Consider the following 26,200-nt stretch of genomic DNA (forward strand, 5'->3'; position numbering starts at 1 on the left):
TCCGAAAAAGTATAAAACAATACAGAAGGGATGAGTTTTCGATAGTTTTAACGAGCCGAATAAAACAAGCACTCGATCTTTTTGTGCAATAATCCCTCAGGTCCAAAAAGATTAAAATATGGAGGAGGGATAACACTTCCTGTCCCTTTAACGAGCTGGAAGGCCAAGGACTTGGCAATATTTTCATATTTTATGAGTCAGTTGAAAAGAGCTTAAAGAAGACTCGTCTTTTGAGGAACGAGTGATAAACAGGGTTAGCAGCTGATTCCAGGTACAGGTTGGAATTTTCCAATCACGGCAGTGTCACAAGGATGGCTAGGTGAAATCACTCTTCGTAGCTGTTCCTCAAAATGGGTAAACAAACATATGGAGGTGAACGATCGGCCAAATGAAAAGTGGAGGTGACGGTGCAAACACGACCAAGGCTTTAATGGCTGATAAGGTTACATTCACAGTGGTTATTTACCGGGTAGGTTCATTTTTTATTTTAAAATGAGCTTGAACGCTGGTGGAAACACTTTCGCATTGCTTATGTTTATTTTTTAACGAGCATGAAGTTCGTGTTAAAACTGCTCGGATCTTGCGTTCATTTTTTAACGAGCATGAACTGTGTGCTAAAACTGCTCGATTACGCAGTCATATGATAAGAGTGTCTCATTGAGATTCTATTTTTTATGGAGCTTCATCTCACAAAGCTTTGCCCCGCATCCTTTCTTTATGCAAGTTAGGAAATGGCTAACCCAAAAAATAGATAAATAACCGCTCTTTGCTTGCACTCCAAAAGGTTTGCATGCCCCTAGGTATAAAGTACGATTTCAAGGTTACCCCTACTTCATTTCCGTCAAAACATTCGTTTCACCGAGAGAGGCCTACCTCTTTCAGGTTACCCAAAGATTGTCTTGTTAATCTTTCAAACAAAACACTTCCTCGGCAATGTCTACCGAAATAGACAAAGGTGAGCGACGTAGCCCGCCAACTCACATAACTTTGACAAAAGAATCTTATTCTAGAATAACCCTCTTCCTAGACGGACAGGGTACAGACTAGTCATATTCTCCCGCGGAAACATACTCTATACCCAAAGTTTTCCTGCCAAAGTAGACCAGGACGCATGCCCCCTGGGTTCCAGTCATATCCTCCCGGATTGCTCGCGCTCATCAGGAGGACGGACCGTGGGTTGAGACACTTCTTGCGTGAAGAGACCATTTAGGGATGGTATATGTCTATTTGCGATGCGTGATCCGGGAAATGAAAGCTGGTCCACGAGCTTGACCACTCTTCCTTCATGCGGAAAACACATTACTCTAAAGAGTGAGGAGACGATGGCTCCCATGCAATATATAGTCTCGTCCAACGAGTAGGTTATAATCCAAGGGTCCTTGAACGACCATCACGTTCATTTGAACGGTCTTCCCTTTCAATGTTATGGGCACAATGGGGAGGATCCCTAAAGGTCGACTAGTTCCTTTATCAAAGCCTGATAGATTTCTCATTTCAGGAAAAAGTGCTGGCAAACCAAGCGCTTTCGAAGCAATAGAGGAAAGGATACTCACAGATGCCGCCTCATCAGTGATAGTGCTAGCCATTACCATTCTGTATATTTGAACGATAATTCTGAATGGTATGCTTGTTGGCAACCGGGGTCTGCCTTGTTGGTTCCAGTCGAACGAGACAACTAGGTTGCTTCGTGGTGGGACCGAATAGATGGCCGGGTATGACTCTGAGGAAGTTCCTTCCTGCGATAAAGGAATGGGCAAGTTGCCCCCTTGTTCATTGGAGTCTGTGTTGATGAAGAGAATTTGGACGATGTCGTCTTTATTCTCCTCTGTGATGGTATCATTCAAAGATAGAGCCTCTGAAGGAAAAAACGGGTCAACTGCCGTCTCAACCTTTTGACTTTCGTCGGGTATGGATTCAGACGGTTCATCTTCAATGATAGGTGCTTCGGCTGACCACCTGGGTGGGCCAGCCGGGTTCTCAACTAGTGAAGGACTTGGCAGGAGTTTTTGATATCCAGGAGGAAGTTGCACTGGTAAAACCGGGCGATCTTCCAAAACTCTTTTAGCCTCGTCTAGGAAGGGACAATGGTGGATGGCATGGTCGCCTTCACACAATTTGTAGGGAAATCTAGCTTTCCCTCTCTGTCCTGTGGCTTCACTTTCACTAGTTGATGGTGAGCAGTCAACATGGCTATCAGAGGTTGACGCTACCGAATTGTGCAAACGGGGAGACCAGTCCCTTAGTATCCGAGGGATGCAGGGACAATCTCTGTGGAAGTGGTCTCCCTTGCATATGACACATGGTGATTAAGGCCTGGTCAGTGCTGTGTGTGGATTTTTGTCAGACGACACTTGTTTGCCCCCAGTCGCTTTTGGCTCCTTCTTCTTCTTCTCTCTCTTCTTCTTTTCCTTCTTCTCCTTAGGAACTTGGTTTTTTGTTTTACCAGTTCTGTCAAGCGAAGAGGAAGGAGGAGAGGAAGAATTAGATGAAGTAGAAGGCTGGTGGGCAACTCTAGTCTGGTCTAACTGTTGACTCGACTGTTCAAGAATGGTGGTGTTCTGAACGACATTGGTTGAAAAGAGCCAGACCGGCAGGCCAATTGTCAGTCCTGGAAGCGACAATGTGGCCATATGGGGCGCACCAACATCTCCCCAAGAGGAGAAGGGACTAGGATTTCCACCAAGGGGAATTCCTTGGTTGGTGTGCTCCATTTTTTCAACCTAAAGATCAACGCAGGAATAGGGGTGATTGTTCCGTTTAAAATAAATTTTAGCGACGCTTTAGACACAACTTGCTTTTTCACTTTTAAAGAGTCGAGAAAAAGCTAAAGATGACTCTAGTCTCCTTCGATGTTTTAACGAGCCCGAAGTGAAAAATGCTCGAATGGAGTTTTCCGTTATAGAGTCTGAAAAAGGTCAAAAGGAACTGCTCTGGAGTTCTAGGCAGAGGGTGTGCCAAACTTTTCGCAAAACCGCATAATACTTTTTAGGGTACAGGCGGTCGATCTTCCTGAATGCTGTGTTCAGTGCATTGCGATCAGTAGGGTAGCCGACACGGCTTCCTAAGGATAAAGGTTTTATGCCTATAGGGGTCTCCCAATATATACGCGACGGTACATGGGAGCACAATCCGTACTGGCACTATCGTCCCTCAGGAGGAATCACCCACCATCCACGAGATCGACAGTCACCAGGCTTTACGACGCCGGAACACGTCTCTAGCCTAGACCTCTATGTTGTGCGTTATGTTGCAAAGCGTTGTTAAGTTAATTCAATTTATTTTAGGTTGATATTTTTAGAAGTTTGCCTTTTAAGGCTCACCACGAGATGTATGATACAATTCCTAAATGCAGTCTAAAGATGATAAGCAAGCTTTATATCTTTTCAACTTTGAAAATCCTAGCTACTAAGGGAAAAGAAAGACACCATCTTTTCTCAAAGATCAATCAGTACACTCTAATGCACTTTTCCTAAATCAAGCATGCAAACTATCAAATGCAAATGCACAATGCAGGTGTTTGTTTTCCGCTTTCTTAGTATTGATGCCTACAAAGAAAGCTTTTTGTACAACTTTGAATTTGCTTTTAAATGACAAATACAAACAAGTTTACTTTTTCGAAATCAGAGAGGGTAGAAGAGATTACAACACTTAACGGTTTTTGAAATGAATACTTGTTTTGACACTTAAAAGAGACAAACTCAAACCAATAAGCAAGAGTAAATGTATAATCAATTGCAAACAGCCAATGAACTCTCTTCTAAGATCACAATCAACAGATCTGAATCAAGGGCTACAGGATGACTATTTCACTCATGCAAAGGAAAATTGCAAATGATGCCACAAACACATAAAAACACTCACAGTATTTTTGTCCAAAAGGAGGTGGAATTTAAGCAGAGAAAAGGAGTTATCAGACTGGTACCTATGCTGGTTACAGGCTGCAAAAATCAGAGATCAAAACAAGGCAAAACAGAGCAGAGAACCCGAGCTGCACAAGGCCAAACTGGTTTAGCGCAACCTCAACACAGGGGTTTTGACATTCAGCGCAGGTAGCCTTCACGGGACCTGCGTTGAAAGCAGAATCCCTTCACTGGGTCTGTGCTGAAGGAGAAACTCTCGTTTCTCACTAGTTCTGGGTCACAGATTGCTATTTAATCTACTGTTTCAGGCAAATAAAAGAAACAAGCAAGGTGTAATCAAAGGGATGCTTTGAGGGAGTACTAAGATCTATCACAAAGGATCATCAAATCATTTGTGAGTCCATTGTTCAGATCATAGACAAGTCCAGTGATTGGATCAAACCAGCAACTGTCTACTTTGCATCTAGGAATAGCATATGCAGTTCGATTGTTGCTGTCGAGTCTATGAAACAAACAATGATGGAAACACAAATAAAATGACTAAACAGATCTCCCCAGCGGAGTCACCAATTTGTTGTGGGGAAAAATGCCTATGCAGGATGATCCTATCCACCTAAGGTGTGACAGTGCCTTAGCAACAAACAGAGACAACTATTCTAGTATTCTTCCTTTATGAATTAAGAATGAAGAGAGATGGATGGACTAACCGGTGTCTTCCGTTTGTCCCTCGATCCGGTTTCTCTTCTCTTGGAGAGTTCCCAGCTACTTGCCTTCTCGCTCGCCTAGCTTCAAGAGGTTTCTGCAAGATCACAAGAAGAGAACACTACACAAGACATGGATTCATATTCATAACTAGTTCAGGATTAGAAATAAACTAAACATATTAATGCAATCATACATCAAAAATACATCAGTATATAGGAGAAACCAAGATAGCTTTATTGGTGAATAACAAGGTTCAGGAAGAGATACAACCCAGAGGGCTCCAATCCAGCATCTCCTTCCCAGCAAATGGAATTCCTATCTTCAACCCCTTCAAAGCATTAAGCACCCAATGATTCCAATCTCAAACCAACAGCAATTCTTTGCAATAACAAAATTCCAGCCTCTAGATCTCATGGAGGAGAGATCCATATATATATGTTTGGAGAGAGGATGAGTCAGCTTGAGATCTGACTAGTGTCCTCTCCCTCTGTCAGTTCTTGATTCCACTTGGAGGTTCTTGCTTCCACTTGGAGATTTGGAACCTCTTACTCATCATAGTCGAATTCCCTGAGGCAAGTGTCATTTTGGAAGCTTCCTGGGTTTTGACACCTTGTGGAATGAACTTGCCACATGTCCACTCTCGCTCAGCGCAGGTAGCCAGTGTTGCCTTTGACATTCAACGCAGGTAGCCAGTGTTGGCTTTGACATTCAGCGCAAACAGCTAGTGGAGCCACCGATTTGATCCTGAATTGACTTGTTTTTGAGCAGTTTCTGGTGGAGAACTTCTGTGAATTGTTCTGGTTTGTTAGCCTTGTTCCTCTAGGGGTAGGAACAACATGTTTAGGGACTTTGGATCCCTTAGATTATGGACATTTCATGCTCAATGCTGTAAGGCACAAAAATGTCTATAACATGCGTCCACTTGTTCCTTTAGCTTCTTGGCTTCCTACAGCTTGGCTGACGTCTGTGTCAGCACGACAATTCGTTTTGTGCCCTTAACTTCATAATAGTGTTGTTGGAGTTTGCACGCTTCCATTTCTAGCCTTTGGATGTTTGGGTCCTCCTGCAAGCTGGTCAGGACCTCGAACACTTGTTTGAACAATTGTGTATAGTCTGCTACTGCACTCTCTAATGTCGTGACTACTTCTGTGACAACGGTAGCCCGCTATTCCTTTACCTTTGGCAGTTTTGAAGGCTAGGACCTAAAATGGAGCTATGTAATCTATAGGTTCAGCTCTAACAAACCTGTGCCATCTATGCCCGAGTGTCGTACACCCTTGTGGCCAATTTACAGATGCAGACCTTAACTAGCTCCTCCTCTGGATTGGCCAACTTTAGGACCATTCTGCAAGCCTCCTCCATGACCTGTATAGGGCCATCTACTTGTTGTTTATCTTCTGTTCACTAATCACATGGAGGTTGTGGTGCTCTCAGGCCCTCAGCTCCACAATTACTTCATCCTGCAAGAGGTGGAGTGCTTCGCCGGGAAGCATTTCCAGGTTTAATCCAACTCCCTTGATGGCACTGATAGTGGGCTTGTCGGTCCATTTTCTATGGTCAGTGCTCCATCTTTCAGCACTATTGCACTGGAAGCCTTTGTGTGCATCATATCGATAGCCTCTGACATACCGATAGCCAAGCTAGTGGAAAACGTACCAGCTTGCGACATGCGGGTCTGCAACTCCTGCAACCTAGTCTAGATGGCTCCTAGGATGATCTGATACTACTTCTAAAATTGTTGTAGGGATTTCGCCGTGATATCTCTAACTATGTCACTGATTTCATATAAGTCACCCTCCGCTAGTGTGATAGGGCCTAGCAAGGTCTTGGTCGCCTTGGATTTTTTTCTAGTTCTAGATCTCTCAGGCATTTAATGTGGGCAGATGTCTCCTGAGGGTCTGTGATGTGCTACTCTGTCTCCTCCTCTTCGGTCTTAGGTGAAGGTGACCGGGCACCTTTGTTAGAGCCCCACTCTATGCCACCTATTTGTTTTCCTGCCTCCTTTCCTGCCTGTCCTACCTGGGCATTCTCAGCTGCCTGCTTTTTCCTCTTTTAGACTTACTTTTCCATCTTTAGCTTGACCTCTTCCTTCTTCTTTTGTGTGGCAGACTTGCTTCCACCTATCGCCAAGTCCATGGTGGTGCGCCACTCCGCTGGTCATTTATCCAACACCGCATTGATGGCATCATCGATGGCTAGGTATGGTAAATAATACCTCTTCTACACAAGGTCCTTCTGCAACCTGATTGATATCTAATGGAAATAAACTTTAAAGTTGGCATAGCTCTACAGGTTAGCATATACCATGGGCGAAAATTACGGCTTGCGATTGATAGCCATCCTTACATTCATTTCCATCAAGATCCAAAGGATATTGATATCCCGAACTCGCTCCGCGTCCTTGGTCACCCACAGCGAACCATAGTTCACTTCTTTAGGAAGCTCTAGCATGACCGAGGGGAATTGGATCTCCTCTACTAGCTCCCATGCTACCAACACGATGGAAAGCAAGAGCCACGCGTAGTGGAAGCTCTTTCTTTTCTCTTGCTCTTCTCGGTGTTATAGACATTTTTGGGCACTGCAACCCCAATCATAAATGTCCATAAACCAAGGGCTCGTAAGTCCCTAAAAGTGTTGTTCCGACCCCTAAAAGAAAAAGTTCAGCTGATTACATCATCTCCCAGAGGTTCTCCATGAAAAACTACTCAGAACTAGTCAAAACTGGACCATCTCACCTGCTCCATGGTCAAAGTGCGATGCATCCCACCTAAATGCACACGGGAGGTGCGATGCATACTGAAAAGCCCTTCTATGGGGTGCGATGGGTGAGAGTGGACAAATGGCAGAGTCAATTTGCAAGGTGGAAGATTATGGAATCTTCCAGAAACTTCTCCTGTGACACTTGCCTCTCTGAATTCGCCCAGGGATGAGTAAGAGATCATCAATCTCCAAGTGGAATCAAGAACTATCAAAGAGAGGACACTAATCAAATCTCAGAATTTGACTCACCCTCCTTACAAACATCTATATATGGATCCCTCATCCCAGAGATCCGGAGGCTGGAATTTTGTATCTTCTAAGGAAGTGTTGTTGGTTTCTTGGTGTAACATCATAGTGTTGAGTGTGATTTTCATGAGGTGAAGAAGGGCTTTCTTGCTGAGAGGATGATGCTAGGTCAGAACAATTGGTTGTAATCCTCTTTCCTATTCTTGATTATTAATAAAGCTATTCAAGTTCTCCTCCACATTCTTGTATGATTGATGATGTATGCATTTGTGTGGTCAATATTGTTGTGGGGGAAAGTATCCAACTCGGAATGACCCTAACCCACTCTAAGGGTGACAGTTCCTTAGCAACAGCTGAAAGCAAAGATATCTAAAGTTTCTTCTTTATGACATGCAAGAGATAAAAGGAAGAGATCCACTTACCGATGTCTTGCGCAAATGGTCGATCCAATCTCCTTTGATTGCCGCTTGCTCCCAGCTCCAAGTCTTTTCACGGGCCCAGCGACACGAGATCCTGCGAACAAGACAAAGAAAGGAAACTACAAGAGGCATGCATGAACAACTGATTCAAGGATTAGCATAAATCAAAGATGTAAGTAAGACAATACACTATTGAAACACATGCGAATAGAAGAACCTCAAATGCTTTATTAATATATGGAAGTAAGGTTCAGGCGGTGATACAACCATGAGAGGTCCAATCCAGCATCACCTTCCCGACGGAGAGAAATCTCTTCTTCACCTCCCTCAAGCAATCACCCAATACTCTCAACTGTAAACCAAAAGCAATTCTCTGCACAAAATTCTGGCCTCTCCAGATCCCATGGGATGAGATCCTTATATAGAGTTTTGGAGTGAAGATAAGTCAGCTTGATGTGTGACTTGTTGTCCTCTTCAACTCCAATTGTTCTTCAGTCCTTCACTCAGAGTTTCTGCCTTCCACTTAGAGTCTTAGAACCTCTTAACTCATCATTAGGCAAATCTTCTGATCCATGTGTCATTTTAGAAGCTTCCTGGGCACTGGCACATTGAGAAAAGATTCCTCCACATGTCCAAGTACGCCCAACGCAGGTAGCCTTTGTTCTACTTGCTATGCAACACAGGTAGCCTTTGTTGTACCTACTATGCAGCGCAGATGCCTAGTGGAGCAGCTGCAATGATCCAAAACTGACCTGTTTTTGAGTGTTTTCAGTGGAGAACTGATTTGTAGTGCTGTGGTTTGCTGACCTTGTTCCTCTAAGGGTAAGAACAACATGTTTAGGGACTTTGGATCCATCAGATTATTGACATTTCATGCTCTATGCTGTAAGGCACAAAAATGTCTATAACAGTTGCCCTCTAAAGTATGAGGTCGTTTATCGGGTGACATGCTTTATTAGGAGGATCCGAAGTTCATTCAATCGTTGGGAGGTGACCTGTAACAAAATACAATACAATATATTATTTTTTCATACTTTCTTTTCATGATCTAGCTGATGCGGGCATTTCCCATGCTCAGCTTTATAAATACATTTGCTGTACATAAACAGACGATCGTCTGATAACAGACTGATAATTCTCTGCTTTTTAATTATCATCCTTTCAGTAGGATGATCATCTGCTGCACATGTCTATGTTTTTATCTCCTGAATATATATCGCAGCCCGGATGGATGAAACTAGATCCGGGGTCTTCAACTTGTCCGATATTCACTTTAGTACAAGTCGATCCATGTGAGAATTTCTTGAAGTCGAACATGGAAAGACATCGCTTGATTACCAGTCAATAATGTAAACTGTTAATAATCACGAGAGGAATCACCGATAATGATGATGACCCTCAAGGTACTGTAGCACAATTCACGTGGCGTGAATATAGGATCTGACGTCGAACACCACGCAAAGTCTCCTGGTCGAAGGTCATTAATGTATACCTATCGCCGGAAGTGAGAAACTTTCCATTGAGGCATGCAAGCTTCAAAGTACTGAGGGGGTGTTCCTAGATCAACTTCTTGGATAATGAGCTGATGTCGACAAGAAGTGACCCATCAAAGGAGGGCCTTAATGAATCCCACATCAGTGACACGGAACGGAGCTAGTGATGATGGTGAAAACGATCTGTGAAATATGATTCAGGGTGGCGGTCATGGAAGGATGAAAGATGATGTATGGTAGTGGATGGGACCCGGTTGACACTTTCTGAATGAAATCTCTTGAACATATAACGACACTGATGTGATGGATCGGTAGCATTACCCCATGTATGGATGGTATGGCGAGACCATGGTGAAGGGACCGGTGAATGATAATAACCCAACCCGATATTTACGGAGGCAAAACTGTCATGTTCAAGAGCGACTTGCTACCATTAAGCTTTGAGGTTCTTCCCAATTTTTCCCCAGTCATTTCTGACCAGTACCTCTTTATTTTTGTCAATCTTGAGGAGGATAACATATGCTTGTTCTATAACTTGCCCTTCGGGCAAGCCCATCGCTATGTTTTAACGAGCCTAACGATAGGGAAACTCGTTCTCGTCTAAAGACAAGTTTGTCGCTATCTAATATTTTAACGAGCCCAGCGACAACGACAACTCGGTCCTTTTCCTTTTTAGAGAGTCTAAAAAGGGTACATAAAGTGGACTCCAGGGGTCCTTTTTCGTCATCTAATCCCCTAAGTCCGAAAAAGTATAAAACAATACAGAAGGGATGAATGTTCGATATCTTTATCGAGCCGAACTAAACAAGCGCTCGATCTTTTTGTGCAATAATCCCTCAGGTCCAAAAATATTAAAATCTAGAGGAGGGATAGCTCTTCCGGTCCTTTTAACGAGCTGGAAGGCCAAAACTCGGCAAACTTTTCATATTTTACGAGTCAGTGAAAAGAGCTCAAAGAAGACTCGTCTTTTGAGGAACGAGTGATAAACAGGGATAGCAGCAGATTCCAGGTACAGTTTGGAATTTTCCAATCACGGCAGTATTACAAGGATGGCTAAGTGAAATCACTCTTCGCAGTTTTTCCTCAAAATAGGTAAACAATCAAGTGGATGTGAATGATCGGCCAAATGAAAGGTGGAGGTGGCGATGCACAAACACGACCAAGGCTTTTATGGCTGATGAATTTACGGTCTCAAATGGTTATTTACCGGTTCATTTTTCTTAATGAGCTTGAACTCTGGGGGAAGCTTGCTCACATATGTGTTTATTTTTTAACGAGCATGAACCCTTGCAAAAACTGCTCGGTTTTGTGTTTATTTTCTTAATGAGCATGAACACTTGCGAAAACTGCTCATATATGTGTTTATTTTTTAACGAGCATGAACCCTTGCAAAAAACTGCTTGGTTTTGCGTTTATTTTTTAACGAGCATGAACACTTGCGAAAACTGCTCATTTTTACCAGTCGTAAAGTAGTAAGGTCTCATGGAAGATTCCTATTTTTTAAGGAGCTTCATCTCCCTACGCTTTGCTCCATATCCTCTCTTCATGCAAGTTGGGTATCGGCCCATCCTACGGGTTAGAGGGGTTAGTCCTACCTAAAACTAAAAAGCCGCCCACGCTTGCATTCCAAGAGGTTTGCATGCCCCCAGGTGTAAGTCGAATTTCAAGGTTACCCCTCAATTTGCAGGTAAAACATTGGTTTTACCGGGAGAGGCCTACCTCTTTCTGGTTACCCAAAGAATGGTTTTATTTGCTGCCGCAAATGAAACTCCTTCTTCGGCGATGTCTATCATTAGGGTACACAAAGATGGTTACAATCTGTGGCAACAACAGCGTCTCTATCTTTGGGGGCTGCCCCTACTTATCCTTTAAAACATTTGTTTTAATGGGTGAGGCTGGCCTTTTACCCAAAGCCGGTACCTACTTGTTGCCACAAACGGATCCCCTTCTTTGGTAGAGCCTACCTATTTAGACAAAGGTGAATGACCTTTGTCAAACAAGTAACCTTGACAGAAGAATCCTTTTCCAGAACAACCCCATCCCTAACAGCCCCTTCTGAGAGTCCAACTCTCTCTTTGTCTTCTTGTCCTTCTTCTCCACAAAGATGGCTCAGAGGAAGATTCACAAAGATGAAGGAGGGGGACGGGGTACAGACTAGTCATATTCTTCCGCGGAAATTCTACTTTACACCTAAGGTTTTTTCTACCTCCAGAGCAGACCAGGATGCATGCCCCCTGGGCTCCTGCGTTCCTTTCCCGAATCACTCGCATTCATCAGGAAGAAGAACCGGGGGAAGAGACCTTTCTTGATCGAAAAGACCATTGAGGATAGGTATGTGACTACTTGCGATGTGTGATCCCGGAAGTGAAAGTTGGTCTACGAGCTTGACCATTCTTCCTTCGTATGGAAAACACATTATTCGAAAGAGTGAGGAGACTATTGCTTCCATGCAATATATGTAGTCTCGTCCAAGGAGTAGGTTATAATCCAAGGGTCCTTGGACGACCATCAGATTCATCTTGACAACCTTCCCTTTCAGTGTAATAGGCACATTAGGTAGAATCCCTAATGGTCGACTGGTTCCTCTGTCAAAACCCGAGAGACGCCTTGTCTCGGGCAAAAGCGCCGGGCAACCCAGTGCTTTCCAAGCAATAGAGGACAGGATACTCACAGACGCCCCTTCATCAATGATAGTTCCAGCCATCACCATTTTGTATATTTGGACTATAATTCTAAATGGTATATTGGCTGGTAACCGGGGTCTGCCTAGTTGGTTCCAATCAAAGGACACAACCAGGTTGCTTGGTGGTGGGACCGAATATACGGCCGGATATGATCCTGATGAAGCTCCTTCCTGCGATAAAGGAGTGGGCACATTGCCCTGATGTTCATCAGAATCGGTGTTGATGAAAAGAATATGGACGGTGTCATCCTTATTCTCTTCGGTAGGGGTGTCAACTGAAGATGAATCCTCAGTGACTGTGGTATTTGAAGATGAAACTTCTGAAGGGAGAACCGGGTCAACTGTCGTTTCGACCTTTGGACTTCCGTCCGGTCCAGATTCAGTACGTTCACTTTCAGTGACTGACACTTTAGCTGGCCCTCTGAGCAAGACAGCTGTATTTTCGACCAACGAAGGACCTGGCGCGCGTTTTTGATATCCAGGAGGAAGTAGCACCGGTGCCACCGGTTGATCTTCCAAAACTCTCTTTGCCTCGTCTAAAAAGGGACAACGGCGAAGGGTGTGATCGCCTTCATGCAGTTCGCAGGGGAATCTCATCCCTCTTCGTCGTCTGCGACCTTCACTTTCGTTGGTCGACGGTAAGCATTCAACCTGACTGTCAGAGGTTGACGCTTCCGAACTGTGCAAGCGAGGGGACCAGTCCCTTAGTATCCGGGGAATACTGGGACAATTACTGTGGAAGTGGTTCCCTCTACATATGACACATGGCGACTTGGGACCGGTCCGTGCTGTGTGTGGGTTTTCGTTAGATACCTTCTACTTGCCCCCAGGCGCCTTTGGCTCCTTCTGCTTCTTTTCTTTCTTCTTCTTTTCCTTCTTCTTTTCTATGGGAGCCGCGCTTTTGGCGGCTTGACCTTTCGAAGAAGAAGGATCGAAGGAAGGCTCATAAGAAGTGGAAGGCTGGAGGGTAGTTCTAGACTGGTCTAACTGTTGACTCGACTGTTCAGGAACCGTGGTGGTCTGAACTACAGCGGTTGAGAATAGCCAAACTGGCAGGCCAATTGTCAGTCCTGGAAGCGACAATGTGGCCATGTGGAGCGCACCAACTTCTCCCCAAGAGGAGAAAGGGCTAGGGGTCCCCCCCTGTGGGATCCCTTGGTTGGTGTGTTCCATGTTCTCAACTTTAAAGATCAACGTAGGAATCAAGGGTAATTATGTTCCGTTTAAGATGAATTTTATATGACGACGCTTTAGACACAACTTGCTTTTTCACTTTTTAAGAGTCGAGAAAAAGCTAAAGATGACTCTAGTCTCCTTCGATGTATTAACGAGCCTGAAGTGACAAATGCTCGGATGGACTTTTTCAGTTATAGAGTTTGAAAAAGGCCAAAAGAAACTACTCTGGAGTTCTAGGCAAGGGTGTGCCAAACCTTTCGCGAAACCACAGAATACGTTTTACGATACGAGTGGTCGATCTTCGTGAATGCTGTGTTCACTGCATCGCGATCAGTAGGGCGGCCGACACGGCTTCCTATGGATAAAGGCTTTGTTCCTATAGGGGTCCCCCAATATACGCGATGGTACACGGGGGCACAAGTCCGTATTAGTGCTATCGTCCCTCAGGAGGAATCACCCACCTTCGTAGAGATCAACAGTCACTATGTTTAACGACGCTGGTTCACGTCTCTACCTAGACCTCTAATGTGTGTCGTTATATTTCAATGCGTTGTTAGATAAATTCAGTTCTTTTTAGGTTGATCTTGCTTAGCAGTTTTCCTTTATGGATCACCACGTGATGTATGAGACAACTCCTAAATGCAGTCTAAGAATGATAAGCAAGCTTTTTTCAATTCTTTCAACTTATGAAAACCTTAACTACTGAAGGAAAAGAAAGACATCATCTTTTCAAACAGATCATAGAGCACACACTGATGCACTTTTCCTAAATCGACATGCAAACTGTCAAAATGCACATGCACAATGCAAGTATTTCTTTTCTTCTCTCTTAATGTTTGGTGTATTACAAAAAGAAAGCTGTTGTACGATTTCGAATTCAATTTCAAGCGAAAGCAAACAAGTATTTGTCCAATAATCAAAAGAACACCTTAAGATTTACTCGTTTCTACACAAGAAATACTGAAATTCGAACCATATAACGAAAGCAAATGCTCAAGTAGCTATGAACAGCAATAAACTAGCTCTTAGAATCACAACGACACTTTCTCACAGGTCTAGATCCAAGAGGTCACAGCAAGACTAGTTCACTTTCGCTATGGGAAACTGTGAATGAAAGCAAGAAATACAATAAGAACAATCACGGTTTCTTCATACAACTGAGGCGGAATGAGGGCAAAGAAAGGTAGTTTCAGCTGGGTATACAGGTTGACAACAGGCTGCAAAAACAATACTGAAAACTGGGCAACAGACAGTGGAGAATCCAAATTGCACAAGGCAAAACTGGATCAGCGCAGGTGCTGCATTGTCAATCTGAGATGCAGCGCAGGTAGCCCCTTCGGGACCTGCGTTGCAGTGTAGGTAGCCTTTGTTGCAGTTGCACTGATGAGACAACTTACGTCTCTCTCATATTCCGGGTCATAGTTTGCTAAAAAATGAGCGGTTTTTGGCCAAATCAGAAGCTATCAGACAAGTATACACTAGAGGATGATTAAGGGAGATGAACACTATCACAAAGAGCTTAAAAGAGTCCTTGTGGATCAGCTCTTTAAATCATGAACATGCCCAGCACTGGGCTAGAGTAGCTGCCCTCTACTTTGCATTCGAAGGATTCGAATGCAGTTCGATTCGGTACTCCCTTTGTTCAAGAGATAAATAGCAAGAATACACAAGCTACCAACAAGACACGATCCCCAGCGGAGTCGCCAGTCTGTTGTGGGGGAAAGTATCCAACTCGGAATGACCCTAACCCACTCTAAGGGTGACAGTTCCTTAGCAACAGCTGAAAGAAAAGCTATCTAAAGTTTCTTCTTTATGACATGCAAGAGATAAAAGGAAGAGATCCACTTACCGATGTCTTGAGCAAATGGTCGATCCAATCTCCTTTGATTGCTGCTTGCTCCCAGCTCCAAGTCTTTTCACGGGCCCAGCTACACGAGATCCTGCAAACAAGACAAAGAAAGGAAACTACAAGAGGCATGCATGCATAACTGATTCAAGGATTAGCATAAATCAAAGACGCAAGTAAGACAATACACTATTGAAACACATGCGAATAGAAGAACCTCAAATGCTTTATTAATATATGGAAGTAAGGTTCAGGCGGTGATACAACCATGAGAGGTCCAATCCAGCATCACCTTCCCGACGGAGAGAAATCTCTTCTTCACCTCCCTCAAGCAATCACCCAATACTCTCAACTGTAAACCAACAGCAATTCTCTTCACAAAATTCCGGCCTCTCCAGATCCCATGGGATGAGATCCTTATATAGAGTTTTGGAGTGAAGATAAGTCAGCTTGATGTGTGACTTGTTGTCCTCTTCAACTACAGTTGTTCTTCAGTCCTTCACTCAGAGTTTCTGCCTTCCACTTGGAGTCTTAGAACCTCTTAACTCATCATTAGGCGAATCTTCTGATCCAAGTGTCATTTTAGAAGCTTCCTAGGCACTGGCACATTGAGAAAAGATTCCTCCACATGTCCAAGTACGCCCAACGCAGGTAGCCTTTGTTCTACTTGCTATGCAACGCAGGTAGCCTTTGTTGTACCTGCTATGCAGCGCAGATGCCTAGTGGAGCAGTTGCAATGATCCAAAACTGACCTGTTTTTGAGTGTTTTTCAGTGGAGAACTGATTTGTAGTGCTGTGGTTTGCTGACTTTGTTCCTCTAAGGGTAAGAACAACATGTTTAGGGACTTTGGATCCCTCAGATTATTGACATTTCATGCTCTATGCTGTAAGGCACAAAAATGTCTATAACAAATATATATTTGGTCCTATATTGTTTATGATAGTAGATCTCTCTTCTTGGATAGTGTTATGTTGCTTTGATTCCACAGGTGCTCTTTGAAGCTGGGTAGATGAGGAAGTGAGTGGAAAAGATCTATCAGAAGGGAGAGGAATCAAGCAAGGAACCAAGCGCAAGACAGAGGTTCGTCTCCTTTGTTCCCCTCTTATATACTTCTCATAAAGGAAAACGAATCTGGTTTTAGTTTGTTTGTTTCTAAGGTAGCTACCAACCTTAGTGGGACTAGCAGCTCTACATAGACACTAGATTTCCCGATAACAAAATGGCAACTCCACTGGAGAGTGAATAGATTGTTTGTTTGTCTATATTTGTTTGCTTGATAAACTTACAAACGGAGCCTGAAGTCAAGCCAACTAGCCTTCGAACTGCATTTTCTATGCAAGTGCAAAGTAGATCAATGCTGCTTCAGTATATCTCAGGGTTTTGTTTATGAACTGAACAATCGATTTACAAGCTCTCTAATTTCCCTTGTGGTGGCTCTAGTAGCCTCCTTAGATCTACCCCTATGATTTGTATACTGATTATCACTTGCTCGGCCTAAATCCCTGAACTGTGCTGCAAACTATGATCAAGAACTGGATCAAAAGTCTCGCATTGTACCATCGCACCCTCTCTTCAAGGATATCAGTATGCATCGCACTTCCTGTGTGCTGTAGGTGGGATGCATACTAGAATCCCTGTGTAACAGGTGGGCTGATCAGAAAAGGCTAATTTTGCCACCAGACTTTGGTTTTTTTTCACGCTTTTCAGCTCTATTAAGGAGTTTTTTTGTCTGTAGTCAGTATACCTCTGTTTGAAACCCCCTTCCTTGCCATTATTCCGCCTCCATTGTGCAAAGAACTGTAAATGTTTTTATGTATTGTGAGCCATTTTTAGTTCTCTTTTACAAAGAAGTAGTGTAATTGAATTGTCGTTTCTTGATTTGGAAGTGTCGCAAGTGTCGTTTTCAGTCATAGAAGAGAATCCAATTGTTCTTGGTAGTCGTTTACACTATTACTCTTGTATTTGATTTCAATTAGTAGTTTTTCAAGTGTCGAAAGCAAGTTTTCAATTCCAAATCGCAAAATGTCATCATTGTCTTCATTTTGTCTTGAAAAGAAGCTTGTTAGTAATGTTTCTTTGAAAAATAATTCAGATTTGCGCTTAGCTTTCTTTTTATCATTCACGCATTAAGAAGGCTAAAAACAAATACATGCATGTGCATTTTCATTTAGACTGTTTGTTGGTTTGATTTAGGACAGTGCATATAGTGTGTGCTCTCTACTCTATGTTGAATGAATATCATCTCTCTTTCTTTAGTAGGTAGGATTTTCATTGCAAAAAGAAGATTAAATGATTGTTTATCATCTTAGATTGCATTTTAGGAATTGTATATCTACATCACACGGTGAACCTGAAAGGAAAATTTCTTAAGCAAGATCAACTGTAAAATAAATTTAATAAATCCAGAAATGCTTTGGAACCTAACGCACAACATTTAGAAGTCTAGGCTAGAGACGTATTCCGACGTCGTAAAGCCTGGTAACTGTTGTTTTCATTGCTGGCTGGGTGATTCCTCCACTTTGAGACGATAAGTGCCAGTACGGACTTGTTCTCCCACCTACTGTTGAGTATATATTGGGAGACCACAATAGGCATTATCTTTATCCATAGGAAGCCATGTCTGCTGCCCTATCGATCGCAATGCACTGAACACAGCATTCAGGAAGATTGATTGTTGTACTGTAAAAAGTATTCTACAATTTTGCGATTGGTTTGGTAATCCCTATGTCTAGATGGACCTTTTCCTTTAAGGAGTCTCTTTTGTTCCTTTTCAGACTCCTTAAAGGAAAAGGTCCATCTGAGCACTTGTCACTTCAAGCTCATTAAAAATCGAAGGTGACTAGAGTCATATTTTGTTTTTTCTCGACTCTTAAAAATTGAAAAAACAAGTTGTGTCAAAGCGTCTAAAATTTATTTTAATCGAAATAAACATCACCTTTCCTACGTTGGTCTTAGGTTGAGAAAAATGGAGTCCACCAACCAAGGATTTCCTCTTGGAGGAAATCCTAGTCCCTTCTCCTCTTGGGGAGATGTTGGTGCACCCCATATAGCCACATTGTCACTTCCAGGGTTGAAAATCGGCTTGCCCGTATGGCTCTTCTGGACCTCTGTCATTTAGAACACCGTGATTCCTGAGCAATCAAGTCAACAAATAAATGATACCAGAGTTACCCCCCAACCTTCTACTTCGTCCAATTCTCCCTCTCCTCCTTCCTCTTCGCTTGATGAAGTTGGTAAAGCCAAAAATCAAGTAACTAAGAAGAAGAAGGAGAAGAAGAAAAAATAGAAGAAGAAGTAGGAGCCAAAGGCGAAAAGGGGCAACCAGACATCGTCTAGCGAAAATCCACACACTACACCGTCCAGGCCTAAATCACCATGTGTCATTTGCAAAGGAGACCACTATCATCGAGATTGTCCTTGCATCCCTCGGATCTTAAGGGACTGGTCTCCTCGTTTGCACAATTCGGTGTCATCAACCTTTGATGATCATGTTGAAAATACACCGTCAACTAGTGAAAGTGAAGCCCCTGGACAAAAAGGAAAATGTAAATTTCCTTGTAAACTGTGTGAAGGCGATCACACCGTCCACCATTGTCCCTTCTTGGACGAGGCTAAAAGAGTATTGGATGACCTTCCGGTTTCACCGTTACGGCTTCCTCCTAGATATGAGAAACTCTTGCCGAGTCTGTCACTAGTTGAAAATCTGGCTGACACACCATTGTGGTCGGCTGAAGCATCTATCATTGAAGATGAACCCTTTGAATCCACACTAGACAAAATTCAAAAGGTCAAGGCGGTAGTTGACCCAGTCTTTCCTTCAGAAGTTCCATCTTCAGATGATACAGTCACCGGAGAGAACAAGAACGACACCATCCAAATTCTCTTCGTAAGCACAAACTCCGATGAACATGGGGGCAGTCTACCCATTCCTTTACCGCAGGAAGGAAGTTCGTGAGAGTCATATCCGGCCGTCTATTCGGTCCCACCCCCAAGCAACCTAGTTGTTTCCTTCGATTGGAATCTACTAGGCAGACCCCACTTACCGGCTAGTGTACCATTTCGACTCATTGCTCAAATATATAGAATGGTCATGGCTAGTACCATCATAGATGAAGGGGCTTCTGTGAGTATCCTTTCCTCAACTGCTTGAAAAGCGCTTGGTTTTCCATCGTTTTTTCCTGAAATGAGAAATCTAATAGGCTTTAACAAAGGAACCAGTCAACCATTAGGGATCCTTCCCAATGTGCCGATAACATTGAGAAGGAAAACCATTCACATGAACGTAATGGTAGTCCAAGGACCCCTAGATTATAATCTACTCCTTGGACACGACTATATTTATTGCATGGGATCCATTGTCTCCTCACGCTTTAGAGTAATGTGTTTTCCGCATGAAGGAAGAGTGGTCAAGCTCGTAGACCAACATTCATTCCCCGACTCACACATAACATCTAGTCAATACCATCCCTGAATGGTCTTTTAACGCTAGGAATGTCTCATCAATCCCCATTCTGTGCACCTAATGAGCGCGAGTGATTCGGGAGGACATGACTGAAACCGAGGGGGCATGCACCCTGGTCTGCTTCGACAGGAAAACCTTGGGTATAGGGTAGGTTTCCGCGAAGGATATATGACTGGCTTATGCGATAAGACTGGAATAAGATTCCTTTGTCAAAGTTATGTAAGTGGAGCTAGTTGTGCCACTCACCTTTGTTTATTTTGGTAGACATCGCCGAGGAAGTGTTTTGTCCGCAGTGCAGGTAGAACAATCTTTGGTAACCTGGAAATTTTTCGCTATACCTGGGGGCATGCAAACCTTTTGGCATGCAAGCAAAGAGCGACCATTTATTTTTTAAATTTGTAGGTCCTCTAACCCTTTAAACGCGTAGGATTTGTCGTTTCCTAACTTGCATAAAGAAAGGATCCGGGGCAAAGCTTTGTAAGGTGCAAGATCCATAAAAAATGGCATCTTAGATGAGACATCCTTATTATACGACTGGATCTAGCAGTTTTAACATGAAATTCAAGCTCGTTAAAAAATAAATATAAGCAATGAGCAAATGTTTCCCCCAGAGTTTAAGTGCATTCATTAAAAAATGAACCAATTTCCAGTAAATAACCATCGTGAATGCATTATCATCAGCCTTTGAAGCCTTGGTCGTGTGCTCATCATCACCTCCACTCTGTATTGGCCGATCATTCACCTCCATTTGATTGTTTACCCTTTTCAAGGAACAGCTACGAAGAGTGATCCTGTTAGCCATCCTTGTGACACTGCCGTGATCGGAAAATTCCAAACCTTACCTGGAATTAGCTGCTACCCAAATTTATCACTCGTTCCTTGAAAAACGAGTCTCCTTTAATCTCTTTTCATCTGACTCATAAAATATGAAAATATTGCTGAGTAATTGGCCTCTCTAGATCGTTAAAGTGACCAAAAGTGCTATCCCTCCTTTAGATTTTAATCTTTTTGGACCTGAGGGATTATTACACAAAAAAGATCGAGCGCTTGTTTTGTTCGGCTCGTTAAAATTACCGAAAATTCATCCCTTTTGTATTATTTTATACTTTTTGAGACTTAAGGGATTATATGATGAAAAAGGATTGTTGGAGTTTTCTTTACGTCCCTTTCAGACTCTCTAAAATTGAAAACGACCGAGTTATCTTTGTCGTTAAACTCGTTAAAACCGAATAGCGACAAACTTGTCCATACCGACAAGAATAAGTTTCACTATCGCTAGGCTCATTAAAACATAGTGATGGGTTTGCCCGAAGGGAAAATTATAGAACAAGCATATGCTATCCTCCTCAAGCTTGAAAAAAATAAATAGGTACTGGTCAGCAATGACTGGGGAAAAATTGGGAAGAAAACTTGAAGAAACTTTATTAGTAGCAAGTCGCTCTTGAACATGACACTTTCACTCTGCATCCGAGTCGGGTTGGGTTGTTCTGTTCACTGGTCATATCACCATGGGTCATCACACCATCCATATTTGGGGTTAACGCTACCAATCGATCATGTCAGTGTCACCGATATGTTCAAGAGAAGTCGCTCAGAGAGTTCACTTGTGTCTCATCCGCTGCAATACATTCCACACTCCATTCTTTCATGACCGCCACCCTGAACCTTATATCATCAAATCGTTTTCACCTCCATTAAAATCATTTGCTTCATTCTGTGTCATTGATGTTGGATTCACTAAGGCCCTCCTATGATGGATAACTTCTTGTCGACATCATCTCATTATCCAGAAGTCGATCTAGGAACAACCCTTCCAGTACTTTGAAGCTTGCATGCCTCAATCACAAGTTTCTCACTTCCAGCGATAGGTTTACATCAATGGCCTTCGACTGAAAGATTTTGCATGGTGTTCGATGCCAAGTCCCTTATTCACACCACGTGAATTGTACTGTAGTACCTTGAGGGTCATCATCATCATCGGTGATTCCTCTCATGCCTGTTAATAGCTTACATCATTGGCTGGTAATCAGGCGATGTCTTTCCATGTTCGACTCCAGAACATCTCTCACATGGATCTACTTGTACTTTGAGTGAAGATCGAACGAGATTGAAGACCCCGAATCTAGTTTCATCCATCCGGGCTGTGATATATATTCAAGAAAATAAAGACATCAAATGTACATCATTGCTGCACAGATAATCATCCAATCTAAGGGATGATGGCTCTACCAGAATCATCAGTCTACAATCAGACGATTGTCTATCTTATGTACATGAAAATGAATTTATAAAGCTGACAATGGGAATGCCCGCCTCAGCTAGATCATGAAAATATTATGAAGATAATGTATTGTATTGTATCTTACTACAGGTCGCCTTCCAGCTTGAAAAAACTTCGGATGCTCATGATAAAGCATTTCACCCGACATCAAAAGATTAACAACCTCGTGCTTTAGGGGAAAAATGTTATAGACATTTTTGGGCACTGCAACCCGAATCATAAATTTCCATAAACCAAGGGCTCCTAAGTCCCTAAAAGTGTTGTTCTGACCCCTAAAAGAACAAAGTCGGCTGATTACATCATCTCCAAGAGGTTCTCCATGAAAAACTACTCAGAACTGGTCAAAACTGGACCATCTCACCTGCTCCATGGTCAAAGTGTGCTGCATCCCACCTAAATGCACACGGGAGGTGCGATGCATACTGAAGAGCCCTTCTATGGGGTGCGATGGGTGAGAGTGGACAAATGGCAGAGTCAATTTGCGAGGTGGAAGATCATGGAATCTTCTAGAAACTTCTCCTATGACACTTGCCTCTCTGCATTTGCCCAGGGATGAGTAAGAGATCATTAATCTCCAAGTGGAATCAAGAACTATCAAAGAGAGGACACTAATCAAATCTCAGAAGCTGCCTCACCCTCCGTGCAAACATCTATATATGGATCCCTCATCCTAGAGATCTGAAGGCTGGAATTTTGTATCTTGTAAGGAAGTGCTACTGGTTTCTTGGTGTAACATCATAGCGTTGGGTGATCTAAGCTTTTCATGAGGTGAAGCAGGGCTTTCTTGCTGAGAGGACAACGCTGGGTCAGAACAATTGGTTGTAATCCTCTTTACTATTCTTGATTATTAATAAAGCTATTCAAGTTTTCCTCCACATTCTTGTATGATTGATGATATATGCATTTGTGTGGTCAATATATATCTGGTCCTATATTGTTTATGACAGTAGATCTCTGTTCTTAGATAGTGTTATGCTGCTTTGATTCCACAGGTGCTCTTTGAAGCTAGGTAGACGAGGAAGCGAGTGGCAAAGATCTATCAGAAGGGAGAGGAATCAAGCAAGGAACCAAGCGCAAGATAGAGGTTGGTATCCTTTATTCCCCTCTTATCTACTTCTCATAAAGGAAAACGAAAGTGGTTTTAGTTTGTTTGTTTCTAAGGTAGCTACCAGCCTTAGTGGGACTAGCAGCTCTACATAGACACTAGATTTCTTGATAACACTCGACAGTTCACCAGGAACTCTTCGCGAAGGTAGTCTGACCAGTTAAACTGGACTCCTTTTGCGCACTGCTGTGCGAGCATGATGAAAAGAGTTGGCACCTCGTTGGCGTGGCACTTTCGCATCACCTCCCCTGTAAGGATCTGCATTGCCACCTTCACAACAAGGTCATAGATGCTGGAGATAGTGTACCCACATGACTTCTTTACCAGTTTGAACTTCTCTTTCATTGATTCTGCGAGTCCCTGCTTGCCACCCTTGCCGCCAAAAATCATTGCTGGATTTTCACTTGTATATGGTAGGCATGTTATGTGGTGAATCAACATTTTGGTGATGGCTATTGGCTCCTCCAGCCACAGACACTGATCATGAACCAAGCACAACAACTGCTTGATGACCAACACTGTCACGGGGGTGCAGTTATAGTGTGACATCTAGAGCAGGTTAAGTAATCCTACCTTCTCTACTCCTCTGAGCCACTTTCGAGGCTCTAATGCAGTCAACCCCGTATTTGTGTCTATGATGCGGCGCATTAGCTGTTCGGTTTCGAGGTGCGGGAACTTATCGTGGTCCACCAAGTCCTAGTCTTTGAGCTTCAATATTGGCACCCATGCCAAACAGAGACTGTAAAAAATGATTTCATCTCGTAGTAGAGGGGTTTGTAGGGGAGTTTTACTTCCATCAATTTCCTTTGAGACCTTGGACATAGGCTTGCACAAAGGGACATACTTTGGCAACTGTATATAGCTTCAACCTCCTCTATTTCCACTCGCACATTTGCATCGTCTATGGGGATGTCTTCGATATCATCCTCTTCTATTTCTAGGTTTATAGCCTTGCCTTTCTCCTGGGCAGTGGGCTTTGGTGGGTTTCATCTTGGCGATGTGCACACCGTTATGGTAGGCTACTTTCCCTTTTTGTCTTTCATGGTCTCCTTTTTTGGGGTTGGCTTCGGTCTCGACGTTATTAGGGATTTAGGGACCTCTGCCAGTACTTCGGCCACTTCCACGGCAGCTACTTCGGCCTCTCTCTCCATTTCCTATGTTGTCACCTCTACTACTTGTTGTGTATTGATAACTGTTGGGGGTGCTAACATAACACTCTCTATCAGTGCACGCAATGTCTCGAGTAAGTTCAAAAATGCAGGAGTCTGTTTGAGAGCCTCGAATAACTCTGGTCCATAGGCGTCTGATAGCTCAATAACGGAATACTCAACTTGGTAAGTGTTTCTTACTAGGCAACCACTTGTAATTTATAGGGCATTTTGAATTCAAATCCGACCGTTCCCCCCACAATCAGTTCATTAATTCCAGATTGGCGGCAATTTTTCAGGGATCTAAGCCATAAATTTCGTCTTAAATTCTGGTCACCTGCTTCATTTTGCCTCACTTCTATCGTATTTTTATGAGCAATGACTTTAACAGTCACTTTCCGTGCAACCTATGTGATTTTCCCATGGGTAGCGTAGCTCCCTCCGAACTGTCACGAACCCAGTGGCACGTCCTTGCTTCGCACCATCTTCCAATCACACAGCTCCCCAACTCGGGGTGTGTAGTTTATAGTCCCACACCTCCTTTCAGCTACCTAGAGCGTTAAGACTATGCTACTTTCATTTAGTCACATGGCTAGACTTCCAGTGTATGGCTTCAAGTGACTGCCATTCACCTTTCCTTGGAAGGGTTCTCCATTTAACTTGACCAGCTCTACCGCTCCTCTGTCCATAATTTCCTTAATAACATAAGGCCCTGACCAGTGCATCCTGAATTTCCCTTGGAATTTATCAAACTTACTATCATATAACAAAATCAGATCATTAACCTTAAATGTGTGCAGCTTGATGTGTCGATCATGCCATGCCTTTTCACATTGCTTTTGGACCTACTGGTGGAATCTAGCCAAAAATCTTTCTTCTTCGAGCTCATCGAGTTGCACGAGCCTCTCCTCCAGGTTTTTGTGATTCGCCATGCCTGTGAGCGCTGCTATGCATAGACTAGGCACGATGTATTCCATAGTCATTATGGCTTCCACACCATGGACAAGCCTAAAAGGAGCTTGTCTAGTCAACTTCTTGCATGTCGTTCGATAAGCCCACAGTACTGTAGGTATGTGTAGGGCCCAATCACTTCCATGAGCAGAAAACCTTGGTCAACATGTTCTTGAGCACTTTTCTGAATGCCTGCACTATCCCGTTAGCTTGAGGATGATAAGGTGTGCTCTTCTAGTGATATACCTTAAATTCCTTTGTTAGTGCATTGATTGTCTCATTTAGGGAGTGCGTACCACGATCACTCATCAAGATCTTCGGACATCCAAATCACGTCAGTACATGCTCAAATACAAGCTTCATAGTAGTTGCACCTATGCAATCCTTCACTGGTTGCGCTTCTGCCCAACGAGTCAAATACTTTGTCGTAGTGATAATGTACCTTGCTATTGTCTTTCCTTGTGGCTGAATGGGTACTACAAAATATATCACCCACTTTTCGAAGGGTTGCAACATCATTTGTGGATTCAAAGGAATTTCATCCCTCTCCGATGGCCTGCCGATTCTTTGACATACATCACATGCCTTGCAATATGCTTTTGAATCTTGATGAAGAGTTGGCCACCACAACCCTGCACATAGAATATTTTGCGTGGTTTCTCTCCCTGCATAATGTCCTCCCGCGGTGCCCCCATGAGCGTCCACGAGGATTTTGCTTCTTTCAAACTTAGGTACATACCGTCATAATATCTCATCAGTCCCCATCTTGTATAGATGCCCAACAATGACATAGAAATCGGTCGTGCACACCACTAATTCCTTCTTTTGTTGGAGAGTGTATCCTTCCGGTGCAGTTCCCATTTTCAAGAAGTGTATTATATCCTTAAAATGAGCATCTGTGACACGCACTACAAATAATTACGCTTCAGGAAATCCTTCTTCCAAGTTAGTAGGTTCCTCCCCTATTTCGATGTGCGATAGATGGTCTCGTCTTGCATTCAATCATCTAGGCTTCAAAAAAACTTCAAAATCGTACTCTTAAAACAATAAGAGCCATCTGAAGA

At 43.1% G+C, this 26,200-nt stretch overlaps 1 pseudogene; it reads right to left on the minus strand.

Annotated features, from left to right (window-relative positions):
• LOC149188279 (uncharacterized) overlaps positions 1 to 23,427 on the minus strand; it is a 41,591-nt pseudogene extending 18,164 nt beyond the window's left edge.
• Positions 23,428 to 26,200: the final 2,773 nt, after the last annotated feature.

Source organism: Pinus tabuliformis, chromosome 3_1 (assembly GCF_031772625.1).
Source record: "Pinus tabuliformis cultivar Carrire ecotype Pingquan chromosome 3_1, CPIR1, whole genome shotgun sequence".
Lineage (NCBI taxonomy): Eukaryota > Viridiplantae > Streptophyta > Pinopsida > Pinales > Pinaceae > Pinus > Pinus tabuliformis.